The sequence below is a fragment of the Cololabis saira genome, unplaced genomic scaffold, assembly GCF_033807715.1.
Source record: "Cololabis saira isolate AMF1-May2022 unplaced genomic scaffold, fColSai1.1 scf039, whole genome shotgun sequence".
Classification (NCBI taxonomy): domain Eukaryota; kingdom Metazoa; phylum Chordata; class Actinopteri; order Beloniformes; family Belonidae; genus Cololabis; species Cololabis saira.
The window spans coordinates 247,501-260,000 of NW_026906203.1; the positions used below are offsets into that span (position 1 = coordinate 247,501).

The window sequence follows — 12,500 nt, forward strand, 5'->3', positions numbered from 1 at the left end:
ACCATAAACTCCAGGGGGGGAGGCCGGGTCTGGCTTTGCTGGAATTTGATGGCAATGTAATTTTTCTCAGATCACACATAGTATGAATTCATCCTCCTACTTTCACATGGGCTGAGCCCAACAGCCATACCAGCCTGGATGCGCCCGATCTCGTCTGATCTCGGAAGCTAAGCAGGGTCGGGCCTGGTTAGTACTTGGATGGGAGACCGCCTGGGAATACCAGGTGCTGTAAGCATTTTCAACCAGCAGAGAGCGCTCTCGCTTAATCTACCCACACATATTTCAACGTGGTTAGAGCGACAGCTCACGTCCTAAAGTGTTTTGCACATGGTTAAGGCACTTTAACTCCAACAAATAAAACCAACAAATCAATGACTTATATTCTATGACTTATCTTCAACTCCATATAAGAGGTATTTCAAGCTGCAGCTTCTGCTTACGGCCATACCAGCCTGGATGTGCCCGATCTCGTCTGATATCGGAAGCTAAGCAGGGTCGGGCCTGGTTAGTACTTGGATGGGAGACCGTCTGGGAATACCAGGTGCTGTAAGCTTTTTCAACCAGCAGAGAGCGCTCTCGCTTAATCTACCCACACATATTTCAACGTGGTAAGAGCGACAGCTCACGTCCTAAAGTGTTTTGCACATGGTTAAGGCACTTTAACTCCAACAAATAAAACCAACAAATCAATGACTTATATTCTATGACTTATCTTCAACTCCATATCAGAGGTATTTTAAGCTGCAGCTTCTGCTTACGGCCATACCAGCCTGGATGCGCCCGATCTTGTCTGATCTCGGAAGCTAAGCAGGGTCGGGCCTGGTTAGTACTTGGATGGGAGACCGCCTGGGAATACCAGGTGCTGTAAGCTTTTTCAACCAGCAGAGAGCGCTCTCGCTTAATCTACCCACACATATTTCAAAGTGGTAACAGCGACAGCTCACGTCCTAAAGTGTTTTGCACATGGTTAAGGCACTTTAACTCCAACAAATAAAACCAACAAATCAATGACTTATATTCTATGACTTATCTTCAACTCCATATAAGAGGTATTTCAAGCTGCAGCTTCAGCTTACGGCCATACCAGCCTGGATGCGCCCGATCTTGTCTGATCTCGGAAGCTAAGCAGGGTCGGGCCTGGTTAGTACTTGGATGGGAGACCGCCTGGGAATACCAGGTGCTGTAAGCTTTTTCAACCAGCAGAGAGCGCTCTCGCTTAATCTACCCACACATATTTCAAAGTGGTAACAGCGACAGCTCACGTCCTAAAGTGTTTTGCACATGGTTAAGGCACTTTAACTCCAACAAATAAAACCAACAAATCAATGACTTATATTCTATGACTTATCTTCAACTCCATATAAGAGGTATTTCAAGCTGCAGCTTCAGCTTACGGCCATACCAGCCTGGATGCGCCCGATCTCGTCTGATCTCGGAAGCCAAGCAGGGTTGGGCCTGGTTAGTACTTGGATGGGAGACCGCCTGGGAATACCAGGTGCTGTAAGCATTTTCAACCAGCAGAGAGCGCTCTCGCTTAATCTACCCACACATATTTCAACGTGGTTAGAGCGACAGCTCACGTCCTAAAGTGTTTTGCACATGGTTAAGGCACTTTAACTCCAACAAATAAAACCAACAAATCAATGACTTATATTCTATGACTTATCTTCAACTCCATATAAGAGGTATTTCAAGCTGCAGCTTCTGCTTACGGCCATACCAGCCTGGATGCGCCCGATCTCGTCTGATATCGGAAGCTAAGCAGGGTCGGGCCTGGTTAGTACTTGGATGGGAGACCGTCTGGGAATACCAGGTGCTGTAAGCTTTTTCAACCAGCAGAGAGCGCTCTCGCTTAATCTACCCACACATATTTCAACGTGGTAACAGCGACAGCTCACGTCCTGAAGTGTTTTGCACATGGTTAAGGCACTTTAACTCCAACAAATAAAACCAACAAATCAATGACTTATATTCTATGACTTATCTTCAACTCCATATAAGAGGTATTTCAAGCTGCAGCTTCAGCTTACGGCCATACCAGCCTGGATGCGCCCGATCTCATCTGATCTCGGAAGCTAAGCAGGGTCGGGCCTGGTTAGTACTTGGATGGGAGACCGCCTGGGAATACCAGGTGCTGTAAGCTTTTTCAACCAGCAGAGAGCGCTCTCGCTTAATCTACCCACACATATTTCAACGTGGTAAGAGCGACAGCTCACGTCCTAAAGTGTTTTGCACATGGTAAAGGCACTTTAACTCCAACAAATAAGTGCTTCTAAATTATTATCACCAACAAATCAATGACTTATATTATATGACTTATCTTCAACTCCATATAAGAGGTATTTCAAGCTGCAGCTTCAGCTTACGGCCATACCAGCCTGGATGCGCCCGATCTCGTCTGATCTCGGAAGCTAAGCAGGGTCGGGCCTGGTTAGTACTTGGATGGGAGACCGCCTGGGAATACCAGGTGCTGTAAGCTTTTTCAACCAGCAGAGAGCGCTCTCGCTTAATCTACCCACACATATTTCAACGTGGTAAGAGCGACAGCTCACGTCCTAAAGTGTTTTGCACATGGTTAAGGCACTTTAACTCCAACAAATAAAACCAACAAATCAATGACTTATATTCTATGACTTATCTTCAACTCCATATAAGAGGTATTTCAAGCTGCAGCTTCTGCTTACGGCCATACCAGACTGGATGCGCCCGATCTCGTCTGATATCGGAAGCTAAGCAGGGTCGGGCCTGGTTAGTACTTGGATGGGAGACCGTCTGGGAATACCAGGTGCTGTAAGCTTCTTCAACCAGCAGAGAGCGCTCTCGCTTAATCTACCCACACATATTTCAACGTGGTAACAGTGACAGCTCACGTCCTGAAGTGTTTTGCACATGGTTAAGGCACTTTAACTCCAACAAATAAAACCAACAAATCAATGACTTATATTCTATGACTTATCTTCAACTCCATATAAGAGGTATTTCAAGCTGCAGCTTCTGCTTACGGCCATACCAGCCTGGATGCGCCCGATCTCGTCTGATCTCGGTAGCTAAGCAGGGTCGGGCCTGGTTAGTACTTGGATGGGAGACCGCCTGGGAATACCAGGTGCTGTAAGCTTTTTCAACCAGCAGAGAGCGCTCTCGCTTAATCTACCCACACATATTTCAACGTGGTAACAGCGACAGCTCACGTCCTAAAGTGTTTTGCACATGGTTAAGGCACTTTAACTCCAACAAATATGCGCTTCTAAATTATTATGACCAACAAATCAATGACTTTTTTGTATGACTTATCTTCAACTCCATATAAGAAGTATTTCAAGCTGCAGCTTCAGCTTACGGCCATACCAGCCTGGACCTGCCCCTTTGCTAACGAGGCACTGGTGCAGCTGGCAGTGATTGTGTGCAGGGCGCGGTCGGTGTGGATTGTGGAGTGTGGAGAGTGGAACACAGGCAGAGAGGAAGCAGTGGAAAAGAGAAGGCTCCCCCCGGCAGCTTTTCGCTGCACGGGGGTCAGTCTCCAGACCTTTAAGGTGGAGATGGCGGATAAAAGAGGAGATGAGGTGGAGAGGATCATGCCAAATGCTGGCAGCGAGAGGACGATGCAGGGAGACGGAAGGAGGCCGTCGGCAGCATCGGTGACGGCGATGCCGGCGGAGGTGGAGAATAGGAGAATGGAGAAGGACGGTACGAATGGATCGATGGAAGGCAGACGACGGACGGACAAAGTGGACGGAGAGAGAGCAGGTCCGCGGCAAATGGCGGTGGATGAAAGAGACAAGCAGGGAGAGAGGAGCGGAGTGGAGGCGGAGGACAGAGCGCTGGTGGTCACGGTGGAGATCGAGGGGCCGGATGAAATCACAACGATTGAGCTGCTCAAAGCTATTGATGGGACATGTGGACGTGTGGTGGGGTGCAGGCAGAAAGGCGGAAAAAAGTGGGAAATCTCGATGGGGAATCCCAAAGGGAAATCAAGACTGCTGGATGGATTTAAATTAAGGCAGTCAAACGTGATTGCGTCTGAGGTGGAAAAGGACACGAGGATTGTTTCCTTCCTAATGCTGCCCGTGTATATAACGGATGGACAGATCACTGAAAAGCTGAGACATTGGGGAGTAATGCCTGCATCCCACATCAGACGGCGGAAATGGGCGGGGACGCAGGTTTTTGATGGTACGAGATATTTAAAAGTGAGATTCACGGACACGGTCACGTCTCTGCCATACTCAACCAAGTTTGAGACCATTGAAGGGGCAGAGTACTTTAGAGTACTGCACGATCGGCAGGAAAGGGTGTGCAGGCTCTGTCTCCAACCGGGGCACATTGTAAGAGAGTGTCCTGATTTCACCTGCCACAAATGTAAGAAACATGGACATTACGCACGCGAGTGCACGGTGGAAACGTGCAGGGGCTGCAAGAGAGCGGAGGACACCTGCGTCTGCTTGCAGACGGGAGCGGAGGAGGAGAAAGAGAAGACGGAGAATGGCGCGGGCGGAGAACGCAGGCTGGAGCAGCTGGAGGGATGCGCGCATGAGATCGAGGAAGGCGTGCACGAGTTGGATGAGAGCGAGATGGAGACGGAGAAGGAGATCGAGGAGGACGGGTCGGGAGAGGATGAGGACAAGCGACCGACGACGGCGGGAGGACGGAGTGAGGAAGCGGTAGAGAGAGGGAGGAGAGGACGGCGAGGAATCGAGCGAGCTGGCAGCTGGCGCTCTCGCAGCCAGAGCAGCGTCGAGACGAGAGGAAGGATAAAAGAAAGAAGGAAGACTTCGCGGGAGGTGAGCGCTGAACTCACAGACTTGTGTGAGGGTACTAAAACAAAGAAATTGATGAAAGAGGGGGGAGGGAAGGGAGAGGGATGACATGGATAAATGATTAGGATGACAGCAGTGTTTGGACTTTTCCTTTTTCATTTATCCTCAATGTTGAGCGGCCTGCACATAATTTCGCAGAATGCGAACGGACTGAAGAACCCAGACAAACTGGAAAAAATGTTGAATATATGTGCAGCGGATATTATTTGCATACAGGAGACGCACTGGGATGGACGGATGATCGACACCTGTAAGGCAATGTGGAAGGGCTCGGTGTATGCGAGCAGGAAAGATGACAATGTGGGGGGGGTGGCAATTTTGTTGAAGGAGGGGCTAAAATCAAGTCTTGTGCAAAATGACAATGGGGGGAGGTTTATAAAGATTTTGTTTGAATTTAGAGGAGTTTCTTTTTCGTTAGCAAATGTTTATGCACCAAATGACTCGAGGGAGAGAGGACTCTTTTTCCAGAAGTACGAAGGCTTTATGGGGACCAGTGATTTTGTGTTGGGGGATTTTAATGTCAAGATGAGTAGATTAGACATCAGGGACAGTGGGAAATTTCGAAATGATGCCTCAAGAGGAATACTGAGTGAAATAATGAGGAAGTATCATATGTGGGACGTGTGGAGGCAGAAGAATCCTGAGGGGAAAGTGTTCTCCAGAACACAAATGTCGAATGAATGTTTGAAACAGAGCCGTATTGATTTAATTTTGATAAAAGAAAAGTATTATGATTTGGTCATGAATATGGAATATAAGGTTACGTGTCTCAGTGACCACACAACGGTACATCTTGAACTGGGTAGGAGGGAGGGGGGTAAGGGAGGGGGTTTGTGGCATTTCAATGCCAAACTACTGGAGGATGGTGACTTTAAAAAAAGAATGAAAGAGATTATTCAGCATGACAGCTCACAATGGTTGAATGGTGGGGAGGTGTTAGAGGGATGGGAAAATTTAAAGAAAAGAATCAGGAAGATAAGTATGAAACACGCAGCAAGGAGGAATTTCAAAAAGAAAGAGAGAGAAAAGTTCCTTAGAAGAGAAATCACACGTTTAAATGCTGCCGAGGTTATAAGTGAAGAAGCTGTGGTGAGCTGTCATGCTGAACTAAAGGAGATAGAGAGAATGAAATGTGAAGGTGCGATTGTGCGGAGCAGGGCGAGATATGCCGTAGAGGGGGAAAGGAACACTGGTTTTTTTTTGAGGATGGAGAAACAGAAACAACAGAAATGTTTTATCAGGGGAGTAAGGACTGAGGGGGGTGGGTTGAAGACAGACCTAGTGGGGATTTTGGGAGGTGTGCATGATTTTTACGGGAGGATGTTTACTAGCGAGGGAGTGGATGAGAGAGTGATGAAAGATGTGCTGGAGAGTGTGACTGTGAGTGTAACAGAAGAGGAGAGGGATGAATGTGACAGTGACATCACAGCAGAGGAAATAGAACAGGCAATTGCTGCTTTGAGTATGAATAGGAGTCCTGGTAGTGATGGCCTAACAGCCAATTTCTACAAAGCGTTTAAAGAACTGATGGGGCCGATTTTACATGCAGTTTTTAGAGAAATGGAAAGACGCCAGACAGTACCAGAATCATTCACAATGGGGATAATTACTCTGATCTTCAAGAAGGGGCAGGCTGATGATCTGGGGAACTACAGGCCAATCACACTACTGAATACAGACTACAAGGTGTTAATGAAAGTTTTTGCAAACAGACTAAAATATACTTTAAAATCAATCGTTCCAATAACACAAGCCTACAGTGTGCCGGATAGGGATATTGCAGACACAATTCTGAATATTAAAGGGATGGTGGAATATTTGAGGGCATCGGGAGAGGAGGGGATTATGTTGGCTTTAGATTTTAATAAAGCGTTTGATAGGGTGGAGCACGATTTTATGTGGGGAGTTCTAGAGCGGGTGGGATATGGTGAGAGGTTTAGAGGATGGTTAAAATTGATGTACAGACATGCGGTGGGGAGGGTGAAAGTGAATGGTGTTTTAACGGAAGTCTTCAAATTAGGGAGGTCAGTTAGGCAGGGGTGTCCGATGTCAGCACTCTTATACACGGTGGTGGCAGAGCCCTTGGCATGTATGATTAAAAGGGATGGAGAAATAAGAGGGATTGAGGTACAAGGTGGGGGTGGTCTTAGTAAAATACAGCAATACGCGGATGACACAACGGTGACTGTAAGGGATATGGCAAGTATAAAAAGGGTGGTGGAATTGGTGGAAATATATGGGAAGGCATCAGGTGCAAGAATAAATATGTTAAAGTCAGAAATCATGTTTTTAAATGGGGTAGTGGCAAGTGGGGGAGTACCATTCAAGGTACAGGAGCACAGGATGAAGGTTCTCGGGATATATGTGGGGATGGAGGGGGAGAGGGTGAGGGATGAAACATGGTCAGAGGTACTGAATAAAATACAGAGGGTGCTGAATTTTTGGAAGCTGAGGCGACTGACGGTTAAAGGGCGGGTGGTGGTGGTGAATAGTCTTTTGTTTTCAAAAATGGTTTATGTAATGGAGGTGCTAGAAGTGCCAGAATGGGTGGTGAAGAAATTGAATGAACTGATGGGGGGTTTTATATGGGGTGGGAAGAAAAGTAGAATAGCGAGAGCAACCTTGATTGGGGGGTATGAGCAGGGAGGTTTGAAATTAGTTGACATAGAGAGCAAAAAGAAGGCTTTAAGAATAAAACGGGGGAGGGCTTTCTTGTATGGGGAGGGAGAGCACTGCTGGAAGAAGGTGATGGGGTTTTTTTTAAAGAGGAAGCTGGGAAATGAGTTTGCAATGCTAATGCAGACAAACGCTTACCTGACGGCAGGACTCCCGCAGTTCTATAGAGAGATCCTGGCTGCACAGGCAGAGCTGCTGAAAAACGCGAGGTGGGACTGCACAGATCTGGAGACCATTAGAGAGGTGCCATTGTTTGGCAACGGGAACATCAAACATGAAGAACAGCCACTAAAGCCAAAATACTTTGTGGAAGCGGGACTCATGCAAATAAAACATGTCATGTATGAAGTGGTGCCAGGTTTTTTGTCGGCTACAGCCATTTACGAATGTGTGCATGAATACAATGATAGAATAAGTTTAGAGCAGGTAAGGAAGGACTACGAATTAGTGAAACAGAGCATACCGGGAAGGTGGAGGGAGAAAATAGACACAGAGGTGGTAGTGAATAGGACCGGGAGGGTACCGATGTTGTATATAGAGAGGGGGGGGGGATGGGTGACTTTGGAGGGAGTGAAAGTGAAACAGCTATACAGAATGTTTGTGAAACAGGTGGTGAAACTCCCGGCTTCCCTGGAGAACTGGTGCAGGGCAGATGGGACTCTGAACATAAAACAAGTGTGGGGGAAATGGAAGATTAAAGAAAACAGCATTGAAGCCGAGGATAATGATTTTAAACTACGACATAGGAAGATTTTTACGAATGTGGTCATGCACCAGTTTGACAGGGAGGTCGGGAGGATGTGTGATGTCTGTAAGGAGAAGGATGAGGATATTAGACACATGTATGTGGAGTGCGTGAGATTACGGCCGTTTTTTAAGAGACTGAAAACCTGTATGGTGGACAAGTTGAACATGGAATGGGAGATGGAGGATGGGTGGGACAAATTTGTGTTATTTGGGATTTGGGAGAAGAGCAGGGTGGAAAATAGTGGGCTGTGCAAATTTTTACTGAGCCATGCACGGTGGGCCATCAAAGCCAGAAGGAATGTGGCTCGGTTTGAAGGGAGGGTGGCACCGATTTGGGTGTTTTTCAAGGGCTTAGTGAAAAAACAGATTAATTATAAATACATCTGTGGGATTGAAGGTTTCGCCCCTCTCTTTTTGAGGGGGAACACGCTGGTGTCTGTGGACGAGAGGGAGAGATTGGTATGGGATTGGGGGGGAGGGGGTGGAGGGATTGGGGGAGCGGAAGTGAGTGATTGAAGGTTTTCTTCCATGTGATAAGGGGTATGGGGTATGTGTTGTACTGTTTTGTTTTTTTTTGCTGGTTTGTTACATGGTTTTTTGTGTATTTTTGCACATGCGTGTATAGAGATATATGTTTGAAGTTTGTAATATTATAAGTTGTTTTTTTGTTTTTTTTTGTTTTTTTTGTTGTTGAAATAGGAGAGTATAAAAAAGTGAAGAGAGGGCTTTGTGTAAAAGTAGCAGAAAAATTGTTTTATTTTTTGTCTGGTATGCAGGAATGTATATAAAATATATTTTTTAACGAAAATGTATTTTCATAATAAAAGACAAAAAAAAAAGATGCGCCCGATCTCGTCTGATATCGGAACCTAAGCAGGGTCGGGCCTGGTTAGTACTTGGATGGGAGACCGTCTGGGAATACCAGGTGCTGTAAGCTTTTTCAACCAGCAGAGAGCGCTCTCGCTTAATCTACCCAAACATATTTCAACGTGGTAACAGCGACAGCCCACGTCCTGAAGTGTTTTGCACATGGTTAAGGCACTTTAACTCCAACAAATAAAACCAACAAATCAATGACTTATATTCTATGACTTATCTTCAACTCCATATAAGAGGTGTTTCAAGCTGCAGCTTCAGCTTACGGCCATACCAGCCTGGATGCGCCCGATCTCGTCTGATCTCGGAAGCTAAGCAGGGTCGGGCCTGGTTAGTACTTGGATGGGAGACCGCCTGGGAATACCAGGTGCTGTAAGCTTTTTCAACCAGCAGAGAGCGCTCTCGCTTAATCTACCCACACATATTTCAACGTGGTAAGAGCGACAGCTCACGTCCTAAAGTGTTTTGCACATGGTTAAGGCACTTTAACTCCAACAAATAAAACCAACAAATCAATGACTTATATTCTATGACTTATCTTCAACTCCATATCAGAGGTATTTCAAGCTGCAGCTTCTGCTTACGGCCATACCAGCCTGGATGCGCCCGATCTCGTCTGATCTCTGAAGCTAAGCAGGGTCGGGCCTGGTTAGTACTTGGATGGTAGACCGCCTGGGAATACCAGGTGCTGTAAGCTTTTTCAACCAGCAGAGAGCGCTCTCGCTTAATCTGCCCACACATATTGCAATGTGGTAACAGCGACAGCTCACGTCCTAAAGTGTTTTGCACATGGTTAAGGCACTTTAACTCCAACAAATAAAACCAACAAATCAATGACTTATATTCTATGACTTATCTTCAACTCCATATAAGAGGTATTTCAAGCTGCAGCTTCTGCTTACGGCCATACCAGCCTGGATGAGCCCGATCTCGTCTGATCTCGGAAGCTAAGCAGGGTCGGGCCTGGTTAGTACTTGGATGGGAGACCGCCTGGGAATACCAGGTGCTGTAAGCATTTTCAACCAGCAGAGAGCGCTCTCGCTTAATCTACCCACACATATTTCAACGTGGTAACAGCGACAGCTCACGTCCAAAAGTGTTTTTCACATGGTTAAGGCACTTTAACTCAAACAAATAAGCGCTTCTAAATTATTATCACCAACAAATCAATGACTTATATTATATGACTTATCTTCAACTCCATATAAGAGGTATTTCAAGCAGCAGCTTCTGCTTACTGCCATACCAGCCTGGATGCGCCCGATCTCGTCTGATCTCGGAAGCTAAGCAGGGTCGGGCCTGGTTAGTACTTGGATGGGAGACCGCCTGGGAATACCAGGTGCTGTAAGCATTTTCAACCAGCAGAGAGCGCTCTCGCTTAATCTACCCACACATATTTCAACGTGGTAACAGTGACAGCTCACGTCCTGAAGTGTTTTGCACATGGTTAAGGCACTTTAACTCCAACAAATAAAACCAACAAATCAATGACTTATATTCTATGACTTATCTTCAACTCCATATAAGAGGTATTTCAAGCTGCAGCTTCTGCTTACGGCCATACCAGCCTGGATGCGCCCGATCTCGTCTGATCTCGGTAGCTAAGCAGGGTCGGGCCTGGTTAGTACTTGGATGGGAGACCGCCTGGGAATACCAGGTGCTGTAAGCTTTTTCAACCAGCAGAGAGCGCTCTCGCTTAATCTACCCACACATATTTCAACGTGGTAACAGCGACAGCTCACGTCCTAAAGTGTTTTGCACATGGTTAAGGCACTTTAACTCCAACAAATATGCGCTTCTAAATTATTATCACCAACAAATCAATGACCTTTTTGTATGACTTATCTTCAACTCCATATAAGAGGTATTTCAAGCTGCAGCTTCAGCTTACGGCCATACCAGCCTGGATGCGCCCGATCTCGTCTGATCTTGGAAGCTAAGCAGGGTCGGGCCTGGTTAGTACTTGGATGGGAGACCGCCTGGGAATACCAGGTGCTGTAAGCTTTTTCAACCAGCAGAGAGCGGTCTCGCTTAATCTACCCACACATATTTCAACGTGGTAAGGGCGACAGCTCACGTCCTAAAGTGTTTTGCACATGGTTAAGGCACTTTAACTCCAACAAATAAGCGCTTCTAAATTATTATCACCAACAAATCAATGACTTATATTATATGACTTATCTTCAACTCCATATAAGAGGTATTTCAATCTGCAGCTTCAGCTTACGGCCATACCATTCTGGATCCGCCCGATCTCGTCTGATCTCGGAAGCTAAGCAGGGTCGGGCCTGGTTAGTACTTGGATGGGAGACCGCCTGGGAATACCAGGTGCTGTAAGCTTTTTCAACCAGCAGAGAACGCTCTCGCTTAATCTACCCACACATATTTCAACGTGGTAACAGCGACAGCTCACGTCCTAAAGTGTTTTGCACATGGTTAAGGCACTTTAACTCCAACAAATAAAACCAACAAATCAATGACTTATATTCTATGACTTATCTTCAACTCCATATCAGAGGTATTTCAAGCTGCAGCTTCTGCTTACGGCCATACCAACCTGGATGCGCCCGATCTCGTCTGATCTCGGAAGCTAAGCAGGGTCGGGCCTGGTTAGTACTTGGATGGGAGACCGCCTGGGAATACCAGGTGCTGTAAGCTTTTTCAACCAGCAGAGAACGCTCTCGCTTAATCTACCCACACATATTTCAACGTGGTAACAGCGACAGCTCACGTCCTAAAGTGTTTTGCACATGGTTAAGGCACTTTAACTCCAACAAATAAAACAAACAAATCAATGACTTATATTCTATGACTTATCTTCAACTCCATATAAGAGGTATTTCAAGCTGCACCTTCTGCTTACGGCCATACCAGCCTGGATGCGCCCGATCTCGTCTGATCTCGGAAGCCAAGCAGGGTTGGGCCTGGTTAGTACTTGGATGGGAGACCGCCTGGAAATACCAGGTGCTGTAAGCTTTTTCAACCAGCAGAGAGCGGTCTCGCTTAATCTACCCACACATATTTCAACGTGGTAAGGGCGACAGCTCACGTCCTAAAGTTTTTTGCACATGGTTAAGGCACTTTAACTCCAACAAATAAGCGCTTCTAAATTATTATCACCAACAAATCAATGACTTATATTATATGACTTATCTTCAACTCCATATAAGAGGTATTTCAATCTGCAGCTTCAGCTTACGGCCATACCAGCCTGGATGCGCCCGATCTCGTCTGATCTCGGAAGCTAAGCAGGGTCGGGCCTGGTTAGTACTTGGATGGGAGACCGCCTGGGAATACCAGGTGCTGTAAGCTTTTTCAACCAGCAGAGAACGCTCTCGCTTAATCTACCCACACATATTTCAACGTGGTAACAGCGACAGCTCACGT

General features: G+C 46.3%; 20 non-coding genes across 20 annotated transcripts; all 20 read left to right on the forward strand.

The window, feature by feature from the left end:
* The first annotated feature begins 116 nt into the window (after positions 1–116).
* Positions 117–235, forward strand: LOC133430680 (5S ribosomal RNA). The gene has a single exon (XR_009775134.1). It is a non-coding gene; the product is annotated as a 5S ribosomal RNA (ribosomal RNA).
* Positions 236–434: 199 nt separating this feature from the next.
* LOC133430538 (5S ribosomal RNA) lies at positions 435–553 on the forward strand. The gene has a single exon (XR_009775000.1). It is a non-coding gene; the product is annotated as a 5S ribosomal RNA (ribosomal RNA).
* Positions 554–752: 199 nt separating this feature from the next.
* LOC133431081 (5S ribosomal RNA) lies at positions 753–871 on the forward strand. The gene has a single exon (XR_009775479.1). It is a non-coding gene; the product is annotated as a 5S ribosomal RNA (ribosomal RNA).
* A 199-nt stretch (positions 872–1,070) lies between these two features.
* On the forward strand, positions 1,071–1,189 carry LOC133431082 (5S ribosomal RNA). The gene has a single exon (XR_009775480.1). It is a non-coding gene; the product is annotated as a 5S ribosomal RNA (ribosomal RNA).
* Positions 1,190–1,388: 199 nt separating this feature from the next.
* LOC133430962 (5S ribosomal RNA) lies at positions 1,389–1,507 on the forward strand. Its single transcript, XR_009775364.1, has one exon. It is a non-coding gene; the product is annotated as a 5S ribosomal RNA (ribosomal RNA).
* Positions 1,508–1,706: 199 nt separating this feature from the next.
* Positions 1,707–1,825, forward strand: LOC133431216 (5S ribosomal RNA). The gene has a single exon (XR_009775608.1). It is a non-coding gene; the product is annotated as a 5S ribosomal RNA (ribosomal RNA).
* Positions 1,826–2,024: 199 nt separating this feature from the next.
* On the forward strand, positions 2,025–2,143 carry LOC133430925 (5S ribosomal RNA). Its single transcript, XR_009775330.1, has one exon. It is a non-coding gene; the product is annotated as a 5S ribosomal RNA (ribosomal RNA).
* A 217-nt stretch (positions 2,144–2,360) lies between these two features.
* On the forward strand, positions 2,361–2,479 carry LOC133430813 (5S ribosomal RNA). The gene has a single exon (XR_009775222.1). It is a non-coding gene; the product is annotated as a 5S ribosomal RNA (ribosomal RNA).
* A 199-nt stretch (positions 2,480–2,678) lies between these two features.
* On the forward strand, positions 2,679–2,797 carry LOC133430632 (5S ribosomal RNA). The gene has a single exon (XR_009775088.1). It is a non-coding gene; the product is annotated as a 5S ribosomal RNA (ribosomal RNA).
* A 199-nt stretch (positions 2,798–2,996) lies between these two features.
* Positions 2,997–3,115, forward strand: LOC133430955 (5S ribosomal RNA). The gene has a single exon (XR_009775358.1). It is a non-coding gene; the product is annotated as a 5S ribosomal RNA (ribosomal RNA).
* A 6,258-nt stretch (positions 3,116–9,373) lies between these two features.
* On the forward strand, positions 9,374–9,492 carry LOC133430814 (5S ribosomal RNA). Its single transcript, XR_009775223.1, has one exon. It is a non-coding gene; the product is annotated as a 5S ribosomal RNA (ribosomal RNA).
* Positions 9,493–9,691: 199 nt separating this feature from the next.
* On the forward strand, positions 9,692–9,810 carry LOC133430549 (5S ribosomal RNA). The gene has a single exon (XR_009775011.1). It is a non-coding gene; the product is annotated as a 5S ribosomal RNA (ribosomal RNA).
* A 199-nt stretch (positions 9,811–10,009) lies between these two features.
* LOC133431168 (5S ribosomal RNA) lies at positions 10,010–10,128 on the forward strand. The gene has a single exon (XR_009775563.1). It is a non-coding gene; the product is annotated as a 5S ribosomal RNA (ribosomal RNA).
* A 217-nt stretch (positions 10,129–10,345) lies between these two features.
* Positions 10,346–10,464, forward strand: LOC133431097 (5S ribosomal RNA). The gene has a single exon (XR_009775495.1). It is a non-coding gene; the product is annotated as a 5S ribosomal RNA (ribosomal RNA).
* A 199-nt stretch (positions 10,465–10,663) lies between these two features.
* Positions 10,664–10,782, forward strand: LOC133430956 (5S ribosomal RNA). The gene has a single exon (XR_009775359.1). It is a non-coding gene; the product is annotated as a 5S ribosomal RNA (ribosomal RNA).
* Positions 10,783–10,998: 216 nt separating this feature from the next.
* LOC133431034 (5S ribosomal RNA) lies at positions 10,999–11,117 on the forward strand. The gene has a single exon (XR_009775434.1). It is a non-coding gene; the product is annotated as a 5S ribosomal RNA (ribosomal RNA).
* Positions 11,118–11,334: 217 nt separating this feature from the next.
* LOC133430947 (5S ribosomal RNA) lies at positions 11,335–11,453 on the forward strand. Its single transcript, XR_009775350.1, has one exon. It is a non-coding gene; the product is annotated as a 5S ribosomal RNA (ribosomal RNA).
* Positions 11,454–11,652: 199 nt separating this feature from the next.
* LOC133431125 (5S ribosomal RNA) lies at positions 11,653–11,771 on the forward strand. The gene has a single exon (XR_009775521.1). It is a non-coding gene; the product is annotated as a 5S ribosomal RNA (ribosomal RNA).
* A 199-nt stretch (positions 11,772–11,970) lies between these two features.
* Positions 11,971–12,089, forward strand: LOC133431189 (5S ribosomal RNA). Its single transcript, XR_009775582.1, has one exon. It is a non-coding gene; the product is annotated as a 5S ribosomal RNA (ribosomal RNA).
* Positions 12,090–12,306: 217 nt separating this feature from the next.
* Positions 12,307–12,425, forward strand: LOC133430815 (5S ribosomal RNA). The gene has a single exon (XR_009775224.1). It is a non-coding gene; the product is annotated as a 5S ribosomal RNA (ribosomal RNA).
* Positions 12,426–12,500: the final 75 nt, after the last annotated feature.